The 23,036-nt window shown below is 44.7% G+C and overlaps 1 protein-coding gene and 1 long non-coding RNA gene across 4 annotated transcripts in view; one reads left to right on the plus strand and one right to left on the minus strand.

Annotated features, from left to right (window-relative positions):
* The window catches only part of PLXNA4 (plexin A4), a 527,428-nt gene that overhangs the window by 130,029 nt on the left and 374,363 nt on the right, over nt 1–23,036 (minus strand). The window lies entirely within an intron of this gene.
* On the plus strand, nt 7,077–10,524 carry LOC116814371 (uncharacterized). The gene is made up of 3 exons (XR_004371236.1): nt 7,077–7,118; nt 7,591–7,799; nt 10,309–10,524. It is a non-coding gene; the product is annotated as an uncharacterized LOC116814371 (long non-coding RNA).

Here is a 23,036-nt window from a genome sequence, read left to right on the forward strand (position 1 = left end):
TGATGTCACCTGTCTGCCCAGAAGCTTCTTGCAGAAAACCCACACCAATTCCACCCAACATGGAGAAGACTCCATCTCTCCACAGAAATTACTGGGCAAGGACCAGGGCACCTCTGCCTACAGCCCCCACATGTGCAGACGCTATCATGCACTATGTTTGCATCAGTTTAGTTTCCATGTGGAGGAGTCATGGTGTGCTGGGACATCACTGAGCTGGGGGTCCTAGGACCTTGGCTGTAATCCTAGACCTGTTCCTTATTTGCTGCAAGCCCTTAGCAATTGTCTTCATCTGTCTAGCTTTCAGTGTTCAACATAAATTGATCTCTATTGTCCTTTCTAGCCAGAAGATTCCATCATAACTAACTATCTTAAGGCTGGAAAAATCTCCAGGAGTCTCACTCCAGGATCTCCCTCAATTTTATTCTCATCTTGGTTACTTCATCTACCTGTATGATAGGGACCCTCAGCTCTGCCCTTTCCCTAGCTCTTGTGATCTCAAAAAAGTACAATGATATCAATTTGAAATATACTTTGAATTCTAAGCAAGGAAATTGTCGCAACTTCTAATGATGAATTATGAAACCACTAGAGTTTACTGCGACCATTTCTATCTATCATTAATATAAACAATTGTGAGGGTGAGTAAAGGGTTGTGTGCACATCCTTTCTGAGAGAATGGAGAGAGCACAGGCTTCTGAAGTCCTAGATTCAACTCCTGGCTCAGCCACTTATCAAAAGTGTGTCTTTGAGCCTCGGTTTCCTCCTGTGCATAAAGGGAGCAGTATTAGGTGACGATTAACTCCTGTTGTCAGTGCTCAGCAACATCCCTTTTTGCCTTTCTCTGTGTGGGACTGGGAGGACAGTCAGGGGACCCGGCTGCGCCATGCCAACCTTCATGCTTTCTAGGCTGCAGACGTAATGCAGAGCTTCCTGCTTCCATCTGCCAGGAGCTGACCCCATTGGACTGTAGTAGTAGGCCAGTTGCTTTCCATTAGGAAGTTCATTTTCAAGGGGTGAGTGGTGGTGGTGGTAGGGATAATGCATCCATTTCACATTTTGTGCATCTGGGGAGTCTGATCTATATCCGACTAAGGCTCAGCATAGATTCCCCATTCCGAAATGAGAAATAGCTATTAGAGCTATATTTAGACTAAGGGTTCAGTGAGCTCAGAAATAATTGCTGGCCCTGGGGTGGAGATGGGGTAGGAGGGGGCTAATTCCAGGCTAATTTGGGCCCATTCTCAGGGTGGGTGGCCTGGGGGAAGGCCGGGAGTCTCAGCCACCCTATTTCTGTCCATTTAGGCCTCTGTTACAGCAACAGACAACCCCCAATACCAAAATGCCATTGCCTGTGACAGACAAGCTCAGTAGATGGAGAACCTGGGAGAAGGATCTAAAAGTGTAGCAGCCCACAGGGAGGGGCAGCGGATAGGTGGAGGCTCTTAATAACTGAGTGTTAGTCAGGAGTCTGTGGGTCACAGGGGACCTGGGACCTGCTGCTGCTGGGACCTGGCTGTGTAGTCTGAGAGCTGATGCTTAGATCTTAACTCTGCCACTTAAGAGCTTGGTCAGGCGCACTCAACATTCTCAAGCCTCTGAAGGCTATGCAGATTAAATGACATAATACATGTAAAACACTCAACACAGTCCTATATCATCCACACCTAACACCCAGCATCTGTCCTTATAGGCATGACCACCATGGCCAACTCATCTTTTGGGTTTGCTTTTCCTGGGACAGACAACATTCGCCTTAATGCAAAGTTCAATTTTAAAATTCAACTTTAAAGGTTTCCAGATGTGTCCCTGTGATTGCTGAATACTTCAGCCCTCAGTTACCATATATGTAAGTGCTGGAAAAGTAGTCAGAACTGAAGAGAACTTGTGATAGGATCTCACAGTCTTATTCCTAACCTGAGCACTGACTCCACTGGGTGATGCCCGGTGATCCCCAGGGCTAAAGAACCCCTCCCTATCAATAGGGCTTTGGTCACACAGCGCAGCCCCAGAACTTTCCAACTGGTTCCCTGTCTCTTTCTCTCCTCTCTTCAGCTATTCTGAGAGCTTTTGCTCTGCTCTTGAATTGCATAGGAAGGAAAAGAGGAAAACCCCAGCAAGTAAGTTTTATTGCCCCAGCACGTGGGAAAGTTAAGAAAAGACAGGGAACACTCCCAACTATCTGATGAAATGAGGTCAGGGTTATCTGTGCTCTTTATTTAATCAGGGTCTCCCCAACCTCTGTGAACAGGCATAACCAAAAGCGTGCCCTGGGTCTGGGATAGGAAATCGTGCTGGCTCTTAGCCAAGCACAAGAGGCCGTGCTGTGTGCCGGCATGTTGGGACATGAGTTGGCACGGCACGTCTGGAAGGCCAGGGTCAGGCAGTGAGGACCAGCATGGTGGTATTTGGCACAGAATCCAGCAGTCCCTGCTGTGACAGGGACATGAGGATGCAGCCTCCAGACACAATTAAACATGGGACATTTGCTGAGTTTGCAAACAAACCTGCAGGATACAGGGCTGAGGCAGCAGCAAGAAAACGGATGTGACAATTCAGGGCAGGTAGCATGCCATACGTGGAATTCATTTTCAAATGCTTTTCTCCTCCATTAAGCCTGCTTTGGATGTTGCTGGGAATATAGCTTAACCTGGACCAGAGTCTGGGGCAGAGTGGGGGCTGGTTTGGGTTGTGTGCCTCCCCGGGCAAGCTCACCATGCCGCCGCTTGCTGAGTTGTGGGCCACCCCTCAGGGATACTCAGTTTAAGGGGAGAATCAGGGCACTTACAAGGTGCTAAGGAGGAGAGAAAGGCAGGAATTTGGGGTCTAGGTTAATCAGCTCCAAATTTCACTGAGCATCAGAATCAACAGTAGATTCTGTTTTGCTGGATTTAAGATGCTGATGCCTGGGCCAAGCTCTGAGCAGCAAAATCAAAATTCCCAGGAGCTGGGCATCTGTATTTTCTCAAGGGCCTGTACTCCTCCGCTTATTCCCCCACCCATGACCCTGTTAATGGGCTGGGTTTGGGACAACTGGCCTTGACGATAGGGAGCAGAGGAGTTAGTGATTTGAGGATTATGCATTTTGCCCTGGAATCTGAGTGATACGGCAGGTGGAAGGCTATGGGAGCACAGGGACAGGGTGGGGGTGAGCACAGAGATGACACTGGACAGCTGTACATGGCTTCCCCATTCATAAGCAATTTCACAGCCGTGGTTGCCTATGACCACAATCTGGTGAGGTAGCCAGCTCAGGGAGGACAGCCTCCAGTTTACAGATGAAGACACAGGTTGGGAGGGGTTAAGCGACTTGCTCAAGGTCACGCGGCCAGTGAGTGGCAGTGCCAGGTCCCTAACACAAGGTGTCTATGACCAACGGCTGCTCTATGGCATGGCGCAGCCTCCTTTCTCCACTCCAGTCTCCTCTCTTGCAGGGGCCAGGTGGCCGTAACTCCCTCGTGATGAGCAGCAGCTGGCTAATTGGTTGCAGAGGCAAGTTGTCCCAAACATCATGGACAATGATGAAAGCAGAGTTGGCTTGGAGAATTTCCATTCAAATATATCTTATAATCACTCTTTGGCCAACATGTTTCCCTCACAAGGTCTGTCTCCTTCTACATGACACACATCTCCACATAAGGCTCTCTATCATCTGGGGCCTGGCAAGATTCTAGACAATCGCTCAGTGTGGTGGTGCAATGTCACCCTGGCCAAACCCAGCAGGGGCTGGTATGTCTGACTTCATGAGACTTTACCAATTATGGAATTGTTTCACTGGCTCCAGGGGCTGCAGACTTCAGGGCTGGCCATATCCTGAGGCAACTGCTGCCTGGAGCTTGGTAGGGAATCTACATCCTGTCTTGGGGCCAAGGGTATGGTCTGGTGACACAGAGCAGCAGGAGCCCACAGGCGGCCAATTCTTTAGGACAACCTGACCTTCACAGGGCTCTCAGACTGCTAGAACTGAGTGGGCCATTAGTTCTGACACAGAGACCCTGTCAGATGCTCAGTTGTGGCCCTGTAGATTTGAAGGGAAGGCTGTGGCCTGGTTTCCTAGGCCATGTTTTCTGAGGGATCTTTCCAGCTATGCTGAAGAATCAGTCTGACCTTGCAGACTGTCCGTAGATGGAGGAATTGGAAGGGTCCATCTCAGCTTTCTGTGCCATTCACCCTGGTCCAGCCAAGGGAGAATCCAGCAAAATCATTGACATGCAAAGGCATCTTTGGCTAGCATGGGCCTTAATAAAGCCAGCTCTCTGAGGTGGAGGGTGTAGCTGGAAAAGGGTCATTGAAGGCAGAAAAGTTGGAGAGAAAGCTCCACCCCATAGGGCCCATCTAATCTCTGCAAGAGTCCTGGCCTGGAAGGCCACCCTGGTCTGCCCTCATGTCAGGTCACTGAGACTCAGCAAAGCCTGGAGAGGGTCTCCCCACCCCTGGTGCTTCTCTGGCCAATGCTTCTTCAAGGAGTGAAGGGAATCTGAAAACAGTGCAGACCAAATAGCTGCTGTGTCGACGAAAGGCGGGCTGGGGGCTGAGCAAAGGGTGGCATTGGTGACACCACAGGGTATGAAAGGTTAGCTTTGCATGCCTCAGCTCCCTATTAGATTTTCCCTTTTCTTCTTCCTGCTTTTGTTCTTTATCAGAAATTGCCCAGTGGGCTCTCTCTCACTCATACTTCAGCATGAATGGGCTGGTGTCAGGCCGTTGCTGGCAGTGGCTGCTGCAGGCTTGTTTTTGGGAGCAGAGTCAAGGAGTAGAGTGAAAGTCCTGTGTTCTCAATGACTCCAGGAGCAGGGGACCCTGCCTGACCATAGTCCCTGCCTTTGGGTCTGGCCTTTTCTCCTTTCTCACCACTCTCCTCCTTCTTGTCCCCTGTGATCAGTGTCCCTGTGACACTCATGTGCACGATTCTGTAGGAGCTATGCTTAGACCTTTTGTGATGCTTAGAGAAACCACCCACACCCATCCAGACTCCAGATCCAGGAAAACACCTGGGAAGAAGACAAAAATAACTATGAAAGCATAGGTTGGCTGCACTAACCTAATTCTAGGACCAAAGAATCCCAGAGTGGGTGAAAACTTAGTTGCCTAATCCAACCTTTTATTGGATATAACCACTCAATGCAGACATTTATGCTATGTGTTTGCAAGTTACATCCAATTTGAAGAAAAATAATAAGAACAATATCATTAAATATAATCAGACGTGACTTATGAAAGGGTTTGATGCAACATTAAACTGTGCTTATTGGTACTGTTGCCCTAATTTATTGCTTGTGTGCCACGGTAATCTAGTCATAATTACAAAAACAAAGAGCTGGGAGCATTCTTTACATCTCTTGGTGACTTAGCTTCTAAAGAGGTCCCTCCTCTATCCCTAGCAGACAGTATTGAGCCACTTCGGAGTTTAGAGTTCTTAGGGTACCCTAAATGAATAGCACAGAAAGCTTGGATGGACCCTCCATCTACAGAGAGTCTGCAGGCTCAGACTTATTCCTCAGTACAGCTGGGAAGATCACTCAGAGATCATGGCTTAGAAAACCAGCCCATCTAGCTGGATGTGGTGGCATGCACCTGTAATCCCAGCTGCTTGGGAGGCTGAGGCAGGATAATCACATGAACCCAGGAGGCAGAGGTTGCAGTGAGCCAAGATCATGCCACTGCACTCCAGCCTGGACAACAAGAGCAAAACTCCAACTCAAAAAAAAAAAAAGAAAAGAAAAGCAAAAGAAAACTAGCCCATGGTATTCCCTTCAAACCTCCAGGGCTTGGCACCTGTGGGATAAGGTGTGCATTCCCAAGGCCCTCCAGCCAGACTGGACTCACTGAAGCCTTTGTGCATCTTGGTTCTTCTATAGTGAGGGGTGGTCCATCCACTACCCACCAAATGAGACCTGTACACAGATGTTTATAGCAATGTTATTCATAATTGCCAACACTTGGAAGCAAACAAGATGCCCTTCAGTAGGCGATGGATAAATAAATGGTGTGGTACATCCAGACAATGGAATATTATTCAGTTCTAAGAAGAAATGGGCTATCAAGCCACGAGGAGATATGGAGGAACCTAAAATGCATATTATTAAATGAAAGAAGCCAATCTGAAAAGCCTACATTGTGCGATTCCAACTATATGACCTGGAAAAGGCAAAAACTATGGAGATAGTAGAAAGATCTGTGGTTCAATGAGGTATAATCTCATACCTGTCAGAAAGGCTATTATTAAAAAGACAAAAAATAACAGATGGTAAGGTTGTGGAGAAAAAAGGACACTGATGCACTATTGGTGGGAGTGTAAATTAGTTCAGCCCCTGTGGAAAAGTTTGGAGATTTCTCAAAAAACTTAAAACAGAACTACCATTCAACCTAGCAATCCCATTACTAGGTATCAACCCAAAGAAAAATAAATTGTTCTACCAAAAAGACCTGCACACGTATGTTTATCGAAGTACTACTCACAATAGCAAAGACATGGAATCAACCTGGATGCCCATCAACAGAAGACTGGATAAATCAAATGTGGTATATAGATACCATGGAGTACTATGTACCCATAATAAATAAGGAGATCATGCTTTTTACAGCAACATGGATGCAACTGGAGGCCATTATCCTAATCAAATTAATGCAGGAACAGAAAACCAAATACTGTATGTTCTCACTAATAGGTGATAACTAAACAGTGAGCACACATGGGAATATAAAGATGGGAACAACAGACACTAGGGACTACTAGAGTGGGGAGGATGAAAGGGGGCTGAGGGTTGAAAAACTATCTATCTGGTACTATGCTCACTACCTGGGTGATGGGATCATTTGTACACCAAACTTCAGCTACACGTGATTTACCCATGCAACAAACCTGCACATATATGTGTTGAACATAAAATAAAAATTAAAAAAAAAAAGATCAGTGGGTTTCAGGGGTTGGACAGGGTTGGGGGAGTGGAGAGGGATGAATGGGCAGAGCACAGAGGATTTTTAGGGCAGTGAAACTCTTCTGTATGATATCATAATGGTGGATACCTGTCATTACACATTTGTCCAAACCCACAGGATGTACAACCCCAGAGTGAGCCCTACCAAAAACTGTGGACTCTGAGTGATAATTATATGTCAATGTAGGTTTATTGATTGTAACAAAGGGACCACTCTGGTTGGGAATGTTGATAATGGGGAAGGCTGTGGGTGGACAGTGGGAGGAGGCAGGGGGTTTATAGGACCTCTTTCTGCTCAAATTTGCTGTGAACCTAAAACTGCTCTAAAAAATAGTCTATTCAAAAATAGTAAGTTAGAAAACAGGCAGTATACTACTCTTTTATCATTCCTTTAATGAATACACCTACATTCAAATGTCCTTCCTTGCTCTCATACAGCCAAATCTGACATGCCCAGGGGACGTAGAAGAAGGGGAAGGAGCAGAACTGCCACCAGTACTGGGGCTGCTGCAAAGGCTGAGGGACCCAATGTGGAGAGCCAGAGTTTGGGGAGGATGCAAAGCCCTGTGGCTGCGATGCCTGCGGTGGGCTGGAACAGAAAAAGGCTACTCAGTGAAATTTGGCAATGGACACGAACTCACTTTTTCTCTCCTAGCTGTGCTTTTCCTGCAGGGACTGAACAAGAGCAGTGTGTACACATGTGGGAGTGCCAGCAGCACCAGTGCAATCCAGATGTGCCCAGGCCCATCTGTGCGTGAAAATGCAGATACACCCACACTATTTATCAATTAGTGTCTGCTGCTGCCAGTGTCACCAGTTCTCTGCCTGATGAATGACGCTGGGCTGGACACGCTACACCCCAAGGTATTTCCACTGTCTGCAGCAAAGCCCACCAGGGGCTGTCAATAAACATCCCCAGCATAGCCTCCAGGCACTGAATGATGGGAGTGGGTCAGATGGGCACAGCCCTTCAGGACCCAGGCAGCTGCTGGCCAGCCTCGAGCAGTCCACTAAAAGAAACAGTTCCAGATGGTGCCTCCGAGCACATCCTCTGGGTAGCAGCCACTCTGCCCTAGTGCACAAGACATGGTTAGATTTCAGCCCCTACTCAGCCCCTTGGTGAGGAGTCCTTGTGCAGTGAGCAACCTACACAACAGTATACTGTGGCTCTGTGAGCACATACACACAACAGTCCCAGGGAAATGAGTGTATCTCAGAGATCCAGGAGACCCAAAACCAATCTCAGCTCTGCCTTACCTCACTAGCAGAGGTTGACCAAATAGATCAACCTCTCAGGGCTGCTGTTTTCTCACCTGTAAAATGAGAGGCTCCTTCCTGCTCTAATAATCCAAGATATATGGGAAATTGAGAGTACACTTCCCTTCCTTTCCCCGGGTTGCCCCCCTTTCCCTTCTTGAACTTGACCCAGCCCTTCCAGACCAGGCTAAAACTGAAAATCAATTTTAATTATAAAAATCCGTTTACTGTATCAATAAATCATTCTGGCCCGGCTTGGTGGTGGGGAGAAGGTTACACCTGGAACCAAGCTCATAAGTCACTCTCTCCCTCTGCCTTGCTGCTTGGGGGCCGCCACCCCTCTGCTCCCTGCTCCAATATTCATCTCCGTCATTAGGCTGTGGATTATTAATGATATCCTGGGCTGATGGATTGGAGCCCAGATGCTCTGAAACACATTGTGCTGGTTGTAACTTGATTTTCAGTAGACCCTTGACAGCAAAGCTTGATGGGCTTTTTCCCCTTTCCATGGAGGGGGTAAAGAGGGGAGTAAGACTGTCCTTCAAGGTGGTCCCATGGCTGCAGGTAGGAAAGAGCTGGTGGCACAGACAAATGGGATGAGCCTGCCTCTCCCAGCCCACTTACGAGGAGACAGCACAGTGTTACGTGTATGTCAGGTTCCCATGGCAATGAGACTTTTAAATTAATTAACTGATCAATTAATATTGTTGTTAGGCTTATTCCTTGCGTGCACTAAGAAGAAAGGAACCATCTGCTTTGGATGGTATTTCGGGGGAAGGGAGAGCTCCTCTGCTGGCTTGAGCTCAGTGGGGAGGCTGGGGAGGAAGGCAGAGACGCTGGGTCTAAGGGGTCAAAACATCAGCGGACTGCCAGTCCCTAGAGAACACTGGTCGTTCATGACTCCCTAAGGTCAGTGGTTCAAGTTCACACAACTCTGCATAACACCACAACCCAAGGTTTGGATGGAGCTGGGGGCGGGAAGCCACAAATAGTGGGTGGCTCAGTGGAACCAGTTCCTTTTACTAGTGGGGTCGAAGTCTCACTTCCTTTATGGCATGTGACCCCTCGTAAGCTTCCAGTGCTTTTTGTTGAGTCTGGACCCCTGAGCCTTACGTCCAGGCAGCCTGCACAGGACCACTGAGGAAAGCACAAGTCCATATGAGAGAGGGAGGCTGAGCTTCTCCCCTGGGTATCCACAGCTTTCCTGTTCTCCCTCACATCCATCTAGTTGGCAGAGATGCAAAATGGGAACTTCTGTGGAAAGAAACCTGGCGTGGCTGGCCCACCACCAGTGGGGTGGGGACTGCAGGACTGGCCATGCCAAATGTGTTCTGGCCATGCCATCCACACTCACCACCACCCTGCACAGGCTTACCCAAGAGGCAGGCATATGCAGCACTTCCACCCTGCAAGCCAGCAGCCCCATGGCACTCCATCACAGCAGGCTGGGGCAGCAGCCTACTGTTTACTAGAGACTTGCCTGGGCTGAGTTATGAGTGCCTCCGAACCTCAGTTTCTTCACTGTAAAGTAGGGGTAAGAAACCCTGCGTGGGTTATTCTGAGACCTTGTCACACACTAGTTCTGGTTTGGAAGCCTTTACCCATAGTTGGAAGATGGAGCAGAGCTGACACTTAAAACCTAGCAAATTATCCATTGTGTGCATTGATTTTGTGGGAGAGAAAACTAAAAGTAACACTCCAGATGAGATTTTAGGATTGTTTATGGAGCACTGGACTCAAAATCAAAAGACCTGGATTTGAGAGCTGACTGCCACATATTGGCTGGGTGATTTTTGAGAAGTCATTTAACCTTTCTCATCTGTCACACGAGATAATGGTGCCAACTTCAAGGAATTGCTGGGTAGGTTCAATGAGAGATTGTGTGGAAAATCGCTTGGGAAATAGCAAGCACTAAACAGATCCGTGGCATCATTTCATTTGCTACCACTGCACCATTAGCAAAGATAATTTAGAGTTCGCCTGTATCAAGCTTTCTAGGGTGCATAAATGATGGTAAATATTAACTTCTTGATTCAGTTCTTTCACTGCCTTCCATTAAGGCGCCAGAAGAGAAATCATTTTTCCTTTTTTGTTCACCTGCTCGTCATTATTTCAGATATCCTGCTGCACTCAGATACAAGACTGAAGAAGCAAGAACATTATAAAAAAGAAAGAATGAAAAGAAAGAAGAAAAGCAACTGAACCCAGAGATGGATCCCAAAGCTGAAGAATTGGTTTAATTAAATTGAAAGCTCTAGTGCTTGTGGTAATCGCTATGAAGGAATCCATATCCGATCAGAACCCTCTCCCCTGGAGTTTGCTCCCTCTACTTTCTCTGCAGCAGGTACTAAAATGGCTTTTATCTTTAGGGAGATGCAGCCCACAGGGCCCAGAAATTATTGTGGGGTCAACTGTCTGGAGTGGAGCTTGGGGAGTAGTAGCAAATAATTCGGTCCAAACCTGGCTTTGACCTTGAATTTCCCCAACTTAGACTTCACACTTCTTTTTCTGCAAATGAGGCCTCATGTGCCCTGATTTGCAGAGACACTTAAAAGTAGGCAGTGCTTGCTTTTGTGGCCCCTCTGCTACTTCTGCTCTACACAGGGCGAGCTGGGTTTATAACACCACCTAAACCACACGCCACGCTGGGCTCCTCATGCCCTGAGCTACCCCACCTACTCTTTGGGCATCGTTTGGCTCTGGGAAATACTGTCTGTCGTCACCCCTTTTTGCTTTTTCTTTTTCTTTTTTTAGACAGAGTCTCACTGTGTTGCTCAGCCTGGAGTGCAATGGCGCGATCTCGGCTCACTGCAACCGCCGCCTCCTGGGCTCAAGTGATCCTCCTGCCTCAGCCTCCCGAGTAGCTGGGATTACAGGCGCCTGCCACCACACCCAGCTAATTCTTGTATTTTTAGTAGAGATGGGGTTTCACCAAGTTGGCCAGGCTGGTCTCAGATTCCTGACCTCAAGTGATCTGCCTCGGCCTCCCAAAGGGCTGGGATTACAGGCATGAGACACTGCACCCAGCCCTGTCTGTCCCTTTTAATGCTAATAGAGAAACTTGATCCCAGAAGTAGATAAAATCAGCTTTTAAACAACGACAAATGCAACAAGCAATGGCAGGCCACAGGAAGCAATTAGATATAGTGAGTGGGAAGAGCCCTGAAGAGACCTGGGTTTGAGTCCCAACCACATCATATACCAGGTTCATAACTTTGAGAAACTCTGAGTGTTGAGTTTGAATTGTGCTTTGGGGTCAGCTGGGTCCTGCCTGATTGTCCAGGTTTCAAAACCATTCTGAAGCATCTAGATCAAAACAGGTTGTTTCCATACTTTCAAAAACACTATTTTGTTTACCAATTATCAAGCATCTGTTGAGTGTCTATCCCAGGCTAAGTACTGTGCTATATTGGTCAGGCAATGCAGCACCTTAAAAGTTGAAGAGAAGCCTTTAGAACCATTATTCATTCATTCAATTGAATGGTCAATTGGCATCATGAATCAAACAATTAGGAATAGGGTAGCAATACGAAGGGTGTGTATGGGAAGGACCAGGTGGCAGGAGAATAGCAAGAAGACAGGACTGGGGTCATTTTCAGTCCTGGGCAAAGAACTGAGCAGGCAGACAAGATCAGTGGGGTCCTTCCTAGGTATTTATGAATCTCTGAATCTCAAACTGAATACCTTGTGTAGCAGAAGCGAGTGTATACAGACCCTAGCAGATACACATGTGAACCTGGGTAGTCCCTGAAGAACAGGACAGGGCTCAGCTGCAGGTACCATGCACTATGACCCTGCCAGCCACACACATGGGCACTAACATTCTGGGCAGTCATCTAGAAGTCAGTAGCCAGTGCAGGATGGGGGTCCCAAAGGGCTTGGGGAATCCACAAACCACATGGTCACACAGGTCCTAACTATAACATGAAAAGGGATGGGTGGGAATAAGAAAAAGTCATTAGAAAAGAGGAGCTCTAAAATGGCTCAGAATCAAGAAAAAGTTGACTCAGTACCAATGTGTGGCTCAGCAGACATCAAATCCCATGATAAAGCCTTGTTTCCCTATGTTCACTGGGCTGGAACCCAAACTGAATCCAGCTCTAGGGAAAAAGAGAAGGTTTGGGGTAAGAGTGTGTGTATATGTGTGGTGTATGTGTCTGTGTGTTTGGGTGTGGCGGGGAGGGTAAGGAGCCGAATTTTAAAAATCCATCACCATCAATTATCACAAGTATGTCCATTTTTCCAGCCTGCCAGCCAGAGTCAAAGACTGTGTGCATTTGAAATCTCCAACCTTTTAAAACATTACTGTGAAGTTGAAAGTTCCTGGTGTATTTTGATTAAACATTGTGCTAGGTAATGACTGTTTTACTTCTTATTCTTTTTCACCCCCTTCAAATTACTGATTGTTCTCTGACATTAGGGCCCCATTTGCTCTTATGAAATTAACAAGCCTATGAAACTCTTAATGAATTGAAACTCATCAAATGTTTGGAAACTATGGCAGTCTTAAGATTCTTTTCCTTTTAATCTATCTCTCTGTGAAATGTCTCATTTTTTCCACATATTCACTTGGATTCAGACAGCTGCACTTCAGGAATTAGGTTTTGAGTCTTGCTTATCTGAAGTAGCAGGGAGTCACCTGCCCACAGAGGTGCAAGGGCTTGAGAACTTGGGTGGTTTCTCCAACCAGCAACATACTTACTGTCCTTCTGCATAAGCATTGACCTGGCTGCACCAAGTGACTTCTACTTTCCATCCAAGGGTGCCTTAGAGCTTTAATACATTTGAAAAGACATTTCTAGGGTACAGTCTGGTCATCAAACAGAACTACTTCCCCTTTGGAATAAAGTGACTGGGCTTCAAAGGGATTAATCTTGTGTATGGGCCATGCTACCTGCTAGGGAGTTGTGAGCTAATGGTGGGCATCCTTGAATCCCACTTATCTGGATAGTTTCTCCCTTTCTAATGCCATCCTCATCTAGCAGCAGACCACCTACAGAGATTCCAGTTGAGACCTTCAGCTTTGTGAAGGGTGGGAATTCCTGAAACTGTCGCAAGGCTTGGGGTCTGATGAATACATAACCACCCAAGTAAGGAGCATCCAGGAGCAAATTCCACACTACCTCTTGCCTCATAAGTCAGGAAAAATAATCAGGTAACTAGGAAACCCTGAGGAAATTTCAGTCATCAGTTCACCTTGGGAAGTGGAGTTGTTATGTGAGTGTTTATGTTCAGGTGTGTCTGTAGGAGGATCCTAATGAGGATGAAGAATAATGAGCATAGCCCAAGGGGAACACTTTCCTCTCTAGTCAACAACCACTTCCAATCCTTGGACAACCAACCACACAGTCTCAAAGCCAGGTGTCCTTGGACACATGTGAATGGGGAGAGGGGTGGGCCCAGTTCACAGAGCCCTCAGCCCTAGAGCAGCTCTGACCTTGACTTAGTACATCTTCCAGCTTATCATGAGTCTAGACACATATGCCCCAAATAGTCTTGGTAGAGGCTTTCCAGGGTGATCCACTGCTGTTAAGCTACATGATGGAGCTGGGAACCACATGGCAATCCTTGGAAACATCAAGCCATCATCTCATGGTATTTAGATTCTTAGCTCAAAACTTAGAGCTTTGCCATTGGCTTCTTATATGACATGGAATCTCAGCTCTTCAATCCTCAGAATGCAGGAAATGGTTTTTTATATGTATTTGGAAAACAAGCATACTATGTAGAACAAATAACGCCTCAAACCAAATGGAGGCTGTTGCAAGTCCTCACCATAATAAAGCAAAGGAAAGAACCCGTGGGGTTGCTGCCCATGTCTGAGAGCTGAATTCTGGCTTCCTTGCTCCTGCCTACTTCTTAGCAGCAGGATCTTGGCCATCAAGAGTTAACTCCATCTGACTCTAATGCACGCACTGCCACCCAGAACAATAAGCCAGGCAATGGAGAATCCTGCCAGGACCAGTATTGATTGGCTTGCTTGATTAGTTGGTTAATTGAATATCACTGCTTTCTAATATAATTAAAACAAGATAAATACTGGGGCTTTGTCCCGTAAGCAAGTGCCATTAGTGATCATGGTGCACACCGTGATTAAAAATGCAATCGACTGGGAGAGTTATTTATGAACTTGCCAGCCTCTAGTGCCACTCCATGGTTTGCAGGGCCTTGAGATACAACGTGGCTGGCATAGAGCTCCCTAACCTGTCATGATTGCGCTGGTCTCTTAAGAAAGGAATTTATTACACAGGGGAATGCATGCAGGTAAAACTACTTTATGCTTACCCCTAGCTCCTTTGCTTTAAAGTATCAGACAGTGAAACTACAGCACCATGGAAATACCAGGCACGACAGTTTCCTCCTTGGCATCACTTTCCTCATTCCCAAATATAAGACTGGCTTTCTGCCCACTCTGTGCAATTCTTTATTTTACCCTCATCCAGTTTCACCATGAGTTTGAAATTTTGTTTGGATCACTGGTCTGCTCATGAAACACTTATGAAAAATTACCTGAAGCAAGGCTAGTTGGAGTGTGGCTGGCGGGAGGGGCATGGGTCTTATTTACATAGGAGCAGAGGGGATCACCCCACAGGCTGCTAAGAGAGAGAGAGCTAAATGCTTCATGTGAACAGCGTAGGTGCCTATGGACTAATCTACTCCCACATGACATCTCAGACTGCTGGTGCCTCCAGGAGGAGGAAGGCTGCCAGGCTTCCTGGATGACAGATCTCAGCCCTCTTTTCTTGGATAGCATCTGTTTCTTCCTCAGTTGACCAAGGAATGTTTGTGGCATGTCAACTGCTGGCCTTCCTGGTGAATGTGTGGTGTGGGGAAGGAGTATCATGTCACCTTTCCTGAGTCCCACGTACTGATGTTTCAGCTGTCCCTGTTTCGAGCAAGGGGACAGGGTAGTACTTCATTTAGGGCTGGTGAGAGTCTCAGTTGTCAAGGCACTTGGAATACATCCAAAAGGGGGGGCTATGTAAAAACAAAGTATTATTATTCTATTAGCTTCTGGTATTAATATTTGGAATGTGTCCAGATGACATTGGACACATGCGTCCTCCCCCACCTCTGGCTCTCCACATTGGGTTCCTCAACCTTTGCAGCTGCCCCAGTACTGGTGGCAGCTCTACTCCTTCCCCTTCTTCCGTGTGCCCTGGACATGTCAGATTTGGGTGTATGAGAGCAAGGAAAGACATTTGAACGTAGGTGTATTCATTAAGGGAATGATAAAAGAGTAGTATACTGCCTGTTTTCTAACTTACTATTTTTGAATAGACTATTTTTCAGAGCAGTTTTAGGTTCACAGCAAATTTGAGCAGAAAGAGGTCCTACAGACCCCCTGCCTCCCCCGCCAGCATCCCCTCTCCCACGACAGCCTTCTCCACAGCTCCACCAGACCAGTGAGCAAACATTACAGATCAGATGAGAGTGAAAGGACGCTGCTCATGATGCCTAGAGTGGCATGGGACACCACATCAGCTCTCTTCAGAACTGGGTAGTGTTTTCATGACAGGTTAGGCATGTCTGAAATGGCCAGCAGGATCTGAAGGTGCAGATGCAATCCTATTGTAGAAATAACAAAAAGCTGACCCAGTGGTGGGACTCTGACACATTAATTTTTTTTTCTGCCAAAAAAAGACTTTTTTTTCTGCCAACAGTTGCCCTTCCAAAAACATATCCCTCTGCAGGTTTTATTTTATTTTTATCTTTTTCTGGGAATGTGGCTTCATTTTGTTGTCCTTTTCCCTGAGTGGCTGCCAGGTTTGGATGAACAGGAACGCGCTGCTGGGATGTCTGATATTGCTATTGCTAGAGAGAAGAGAAAGGAATGAGGCAAACAGGGAGTCCTGCAGAGGGGAGAGGGAGCTGTCCCTAGTACATTATGGGAAGTCAGTGCTGAGACTCCTACTTTTAATGGGAAATCACAAAGAAACGTGCTTGAGGGGTTGACAGGAATAATAAAAAACACCAGCATGCTCAGAATCCATTTGGTTCACCCTCAGGTTTCTAAGAACTAAACTCATCGTCCTAAATGCTTACTTGGAGAGAAACCACTATATGTAAAGAGACATGTATATATGAAGAAACAAGGACATAGCCCTACCTATGGTTTTATTTTTATTTTGCCATAAAATAAATGCTTATTAATTTCCATACCACATATGGAGAAAGCTACCACATATGGAGAAAGCTGCCACATGTGAATTTCTTTTAGCAATAATTGCCATGCCTGTGACTCCTTAAGTTATATATACCACGGGAATAGTTTCCAAATAAGAACCCAGAGAGAGGGAGAGATTCACAGACAATACCTTAAAAAGTCTAGAAATTATAGACCGATTGAGGTCAGCAAGAAACAAGTTATTCAATATATCCCCTCAGGGCTAGAGCCAGACTTTCCCCTATGATTCCAAAATTACTTCGCAGTTTCATTAGGGTGAAAGGCAGTGCAGCCTCATAAGTTCAGAAAGTAAAGGTTGTTACTTAAAATTTAGATAGACTTGACAACCACTTAAGATGGCATTTTGACATTCTGTCCCTGCTCATCAAAGAAGTTGCTCAAATTTGTGGGATAGAGGAATGAGAGCAAGAATTATTTTAATTGCAATATCTTATGCTGTATATATGTCAATACCTCTAAGAAAAATCAAGAAATCAGTACTGCTAATAAACCTGATGTACAGGCAGAATCATTTACAGTGTGGAGGAGCTGTCCTCAAGTTCTGGTGCTGAAATACAGAACCAAAGAATTTTATCATTTAAAGTGCCTACACAATATGAATGAATGTTTTCTCCTGGCTCTGAGTAGAGTTGCTGCTCAACCATCTATGACCAATATAAAGCTAAAAGAGTACTTGTTGTCCTTTTCCCTGAGTGGCTGCCAGGTTTGGATGAACAGGAACGCGCTGCTGGGATGTCTGCTGGGAGGTCAAAGAGGATCAGAATTCAACAGAGACCATGGGATGTGGTCAACAGGAGGTCACAGGCTACCTTTTTAAAAGAGTAGCTTCATTGGAAAAACCAGATTACAGAGGGTTGAGGAAAGAGTTAGAGGTGAAAAAATGAGAGTAGAAACTCTAAACTACAGACTCAAATTATGTGGTGGTAAAGGAAAGAAACAAAGCTGTAGTTTAAAAGAGAAAAATAAAACTTGAGTTTGATTGAAGGTAGAGGTGAAAAAACAGATGATAGGAAGAAACACAAGATTTTGAAAATTTGGACAGAAAGTCTGTATGCTTGAAGGAAGGAGGGATCAGAGCACAGGTGGAAGATACTTGTTAGCAGGAGGAGAAACACATGAGGGTTTAGGTAGGTTTTTCTTCTGCATTTCTCACTTGAGTCAGTGCATCTAATTTCTACATTACATACAACTAATTTCTAATGGCCAAGAACTCCAGGAATCATCACAAACACCTTTTATGTCCTTCAGGCTTCCCTGCATTCTGTTATCATCAATGCTATTTAACCTCCTCAATATCTCTTAACCTATACCTTTGTCTCCATTTCTACAGCCTTAAATCAGGACCTTAATTGTGATGGAGCTATTCAAATCATGGCTTTACAAGTACATTACAAACTTGTCAGTTTCTCATCTGTAAAACGGAAATAAAAACAATTAATTTTTATAAGCACTGCTGTGAAGATTAAATTAAATAAGCCCCTGGCAGTGGATCACAAAAACTTCTTGCTTGGTCTCCCTAGCCCTGGATTTCCTAGTTTTTATTTATTCACTATTTTGTCACCAGAATGATCTGTTTGATCTGTTTGACAATCCAGTCTTGCACAGTTTCATTCCTGCTTAAATCAAATCAGTTGGTCTCTTTTGTTTATAGAGTAAAATCCAGGGGTTCTTTTAGTATGATACTAGGATACAGTATGATACAATTGTTGCCCAACTCTTCAGTCTTTGCCATTCTCTCATCTCAATTTATGTCCCAGCAACATTACACTTCTTATAGCTTCCCTTAAGACACAGTAATGTTTCAAAGTTTCCTATGACTTTGTAATGCTGTTCCTTCTGCTGAAATGTCCTTTTTCTCTCTGGTTTTCTCAGCAAAATCCTATTCATCCTTGAAACCCAGCTCATATTTGGCCTCCTTAAGAACCTTCTTCATTGCTCATTCTCCATGTTACCACTCCATAATGTATTCACTTCGGTTGTCACACTTAACTCATTACATTGTCATTTATGTCTTTGCATGTCAGCTTTCAATAATCATGAATGCTTTGAAGGGCAGGCTGTGTTTTATTTAACTCTGCAACTCTCTTTCCTAAAGCCATATCTACTACCTAGTAGGTATTCATCAAATGTTTGACAAATGAATAATTGAACAAATGCATTTGCCTGTATGGAGCAATCATAAAACGGTCATGAAGATGATCCCTACATAGCCTTTATCTTCGTGGAGCAGATGTCATCCACTCTGAGTGATGTCTGTGTTTCCAGAATTGTTGAAAGTGGAAGCATTGGAACCTAACATTGGGGGAAAATATAATACACTAAGCTCACACTGGAAACTCTTTGTTTGGAACTGGAACCCTTTAATTGATGCCTCATTGGTTTTGTACACACACACACACACACACACACACACACACACACACCTCCCATCACTTTGTCTCCAGAATCATAACCTTATAGGCTATTTCAACCTTGAGAATTGCACCCAGCTTTGCTGACTGACCTCAACTGTGTACTGCTCAACTTTTCTTCTGACCTTGATTCTAGAATATAAGGGAAGCTATATCGATGAACAGCAAGATCCTCACTTAGTTATCTGCTGGGATAGTATTATGCTGCATGGTAATTCTGCTTAGAGGCAAAGAGGGAAGCTGATGGCCATAGTGTTGACTGAGAACCTAGGACTCCCTAGATGAGTTTCCTCTCCATAGCCACAACTTGCTATGAGACTTCAGCTTGTTTCCCTCTGTTTATAAAATGGGAATAACTCTGTAACACTACCTCTCATCTATCTACAAAAATAAAAAATGGAAAGAGACAGCCTCCAGCTTTTAAAGTACTGAAGGGGCTTTAAGCAGCAACTAAAGTCCAGAAGTCTCACTTGAGGAAATGAGAATTTATGCTCATGTAAAAACCTGGGTGAGAGTGTTTATAGGAGCTTTATTTATAATTTGAACTGGAAACAGCTCAAATATCATTCAGTTGGTGAATGGGTATGCTGAGGTTCACCCATGCCATAGAATACTACTCAGCAGTAAAACAAAAAAGGGGCAACAACATGGATAAATGTTAAAAGCACTGTGTTGAGTGAAAGAAGCCAATACAAAAGACTATGTATTGTATAATTCCATTTCTAGGAAATTCTAGAAAAGGCAAAAATATGGTGACAGAATACAGGTCTGTGATTTCCAGGTGTTGGAGACAGGGAGAGAAGACTGACAGCAAAGGGGCATAAAAGAATTGTGGAGAGTGATGGCAATGTTTATATCGTAAGTGTAGTGGTAATTACACTTATATATATATATATATATATATTTCTATTTTAAGACCTATTGATTTTGAAATAATTTTGGACTTACAAAAAAGTTGCACAAATAGTAGAAAGAGCTTCTATATCTCCTTCCCCCAGCTTTTCCTAATGTTAAGAGCATATATAACCATGTCCTATGCTCAAAACCAGGACGTTGACATTGGTACAATATCACGACCTAAGCTCTAGGCCTTATTCTGATTTCGCCAGTTCTTCTATTTAATTTCTTATTCTTTTCCAGGGTCCCCCATTCCATTTACTTGTTATAACTCCTTTGTAACCTCATCATCTCTCATTTCTACCAAGTCCTCAATCCTTCATCGTCTTTACGACTTTGACACTTTTGATGAGTACTAGTTAGTAATTTTGTAGAATATCTGTCAATTTGGGATTGTCTGAGGTTTTCACATGATTAGAATGAGTTATATATTTTTGGCACGAATACCACAGAAATGATATTGTGCCCTTCTCAGTGCATCCTTTTTTTTTTTTTTTTTAAGAGATGGGGGTCTCACTATGTCACCCAGGCTGGTCTTGAACTCCTGGCCTCAACTATCCTCCTACTTTAGCCTCCCAAAGTGTTGGGATTACAGGTGAGAGCCATAGCACCCAGCCTCAGTGCATCATATCAAATTGTCATGATGTTGTCAAGTATTGTTACTGATGATATTAACTTTGATCATTTGGTTAAGATGGTTTCTGCCAGGTTTCTACACTATAAAGTTATTATTTTCCCTTTGTAGCTAATAAATATTCAGGGTCAATACTTTGAGACTATGCAAATACCCAGTTTCTCCTCAAACTGTTGCCCACAATTTTGTATTCAGTAGTGACTCTTCTCTATAATTATTATTGTAACATAATTAAAGATTGTTCCTCTTTTCTTTCACATTTAAAAATCTTGATTTTGTCTTCTACTTGTTTAAAATCTTTTTATTTTGAAGCAGTTATAGAGCTGCAGGAAGTTGTAAAGATAGTACAGAGATGTTCCATGTACCCTATACCCAGCTTCCCCCAATGGTTATATTTTACAAAATCATAGTATACTATCAAATCAAGAAACGGACATTTCTTTAAAATGAGGGTATAGTTCTATATCATTTTATTACATGTCTAGTTTCATGAAACCACCACCACAATCAACATCCAGAACTATTTCATCACAATCATAAAACCAGACACTTAAAATTGGTGATCAGATGCACATTATACCTCAGTAAAGCTGGCAAAAGACCGAAACCAAAAACCACCCAAACATTGCCAGGATCACGTTATACTAAGCACTCCATAACTATCAGCTCTCATACTGTTGCTGTTTTATCACAGAGAAAGGCCAGTCCCAGAAACAAAGGGGCAAGGGACCTCTCCTTTTGCATGCCTCCCTGATTGCTGCTATTCTGGATGGATTAGATGGAAATGAGTCGCCAGCACCTGGGTCTAGCACTCCTCTAGCTCTATTGGAGTGATTCCAGGGCTGTCACCCCCATGCATGTGACATGTGACTCTCATGCACGTCAGCATGGGCTTTCTTTTGCTCCCATTTTCCCTCTCTGCAGTGACTATATTTTGTTATTTGCATATACCAAGTGCATCTTGCTTCCGAGTCTTTTCCGTTGCTGTTCCCTCTGTCTAGAGTGTTCTCCTTGAAGATGTCTGGTGGCCAGCTCTCATTTCATTTATGCAGAAAGAGCTTCCTGGGCCACCTAGTCTGAACTGGCCCCTCCCTGCAACCCGTGGTCCCAGTTTCTCTCTATCATGTGACTGTGTTATTCCATTATAGCACTTATTGCTGGAAGAAGCTGTCTTGGTTATTTATTCTCTGCTATGTTTCTTGTCTATCCCCAGTCCCCTCCAGAATGTAAGCTATGTAAATGCATGAGCATAGCCTCTTTGGTCCACTGCTGCCTCTCCACTCTGTCAAAGGAATATGAGTGGGGACTTTCTAAAATTGTTCACACCCCCAGAAGAGTTTTCCTGCCACCTTCCTTCTCATTCTGTCTCCTCTTTTCTTCTCTTTCAGCTCTCTGTCTCCTCCCGCTTCCAACACACACCCATTGAGATAGAAAATAAAGTACAGAATATCATTAGTGGAATCACAAGCAAACCCAGCGACTTCCTCCTACTCCCAGCCTTTTCTGCAATGACCCCCTCCTTCCCCACCCTTTCCCTTGGCGCCCTGCCTGTTGTTGATGGGTGCCTGCAGGAGGAGTGCCCAGAAAGCAGGGCTCTCCCTGAGTCATCCCTAAGCAGCTTATTCATGAACTGCATTTAAGTTAATAGAAAAGGTTTCCCCAGAAATCCGCAGGCTTCTTGCCATTCCCACTCTTCCCCTTTGCCCTGCTGCAATCTGGTTAGCCCTGTTATTATTTCTGTGGAATGGCATATATCCGTGCCATTAACTCCACATATTTCTAGGGGAAAAAGGATGGAGAGGAAGAAAAGACTGATTATTTATCAAAGAAAAGACATTTTTTACTCTCTCTAGACAGCCAGGTAGATTTTCTGAACTCATTTCTGCCCTGGAAATGGGGCTGCTGCTTCTGAAATGAGTCCTCTGTGTTGGGGGTGGGCTCTGTTTTTATGGCCAGTGGGTAATAGCATTTTCTGATTTATGAATTGGCATCTGGGGGAGGTGCTGAGCCCCTAGATGGATTCATCATGGGGAGAACAGCCATATAAATACTCCTGTCACATAAAATTATTGTTCTCATTTTGATTTTTTTTAAATTTTCTTTTGTAAGATGGTAGGATTGAGAAGTTATTAGTGAGGAAGCAGGAGAGGAAGGAGTCACTTGGCCCCTTTTTCCTAGAAGGCAAACATTTTTGTCTGGACATTCTCTGGAAACACTGGGTTGCTTAGAAGTCAGTTACTAGAATGGTTTACTTATTCAGGGAATCCTTGGCACTGTGGCTTAAGTGGGGGAAGCTGGATCTCAGGAGTTTGACCCAGGCTCCAATTGGGAATTTTTTTTAACTGGTGAAGAAAGGGTCATTTCATGTAAGTTCCTCCCACCTTCCCTAAATCAGTGTGAAGATTCATTTAAATGCACCAGATGCTTATGAGTATCTGCACAGTACCAACCACCATGCAGGTCCTGTGAGGGCTGCAAGCCAATTATAAGCCCTGGTGTCTGCCCTGAAGGAGAGTGCAGTCTGGAGGATGAGTGTGAGGATGACTCAGTATAGGACACAGCCTTTGAATCACGCACAGGATTTCCCCGGGGAGATGAGTCCCACGGTGTCCTGAACAGATGGCAGGAGGAAAGCAGAGGCTCAGGAGGGAGGACACACACCATGTGGCTGCCCAGAAAATGAGAAACTGTTGGCGGTTTATGCTTTGTGTTTC

This window comes from Hylobates moloch, unplaced genomic scaffold (genome assembly GCF_009828535.3).
Source record: "Hylobates moloch isolate HMO894 unplaced genomic scaffold, HMol_V3 SCAFFOLD_1, whole genome shotgun sequence".
In the NCBI taxonomy this organism is placed as follows: Eukaryota; Metazoa; Chordata; class Mammalia; order Primates; family Hylobatidae; genus Hylobates; species Hylobates moloch.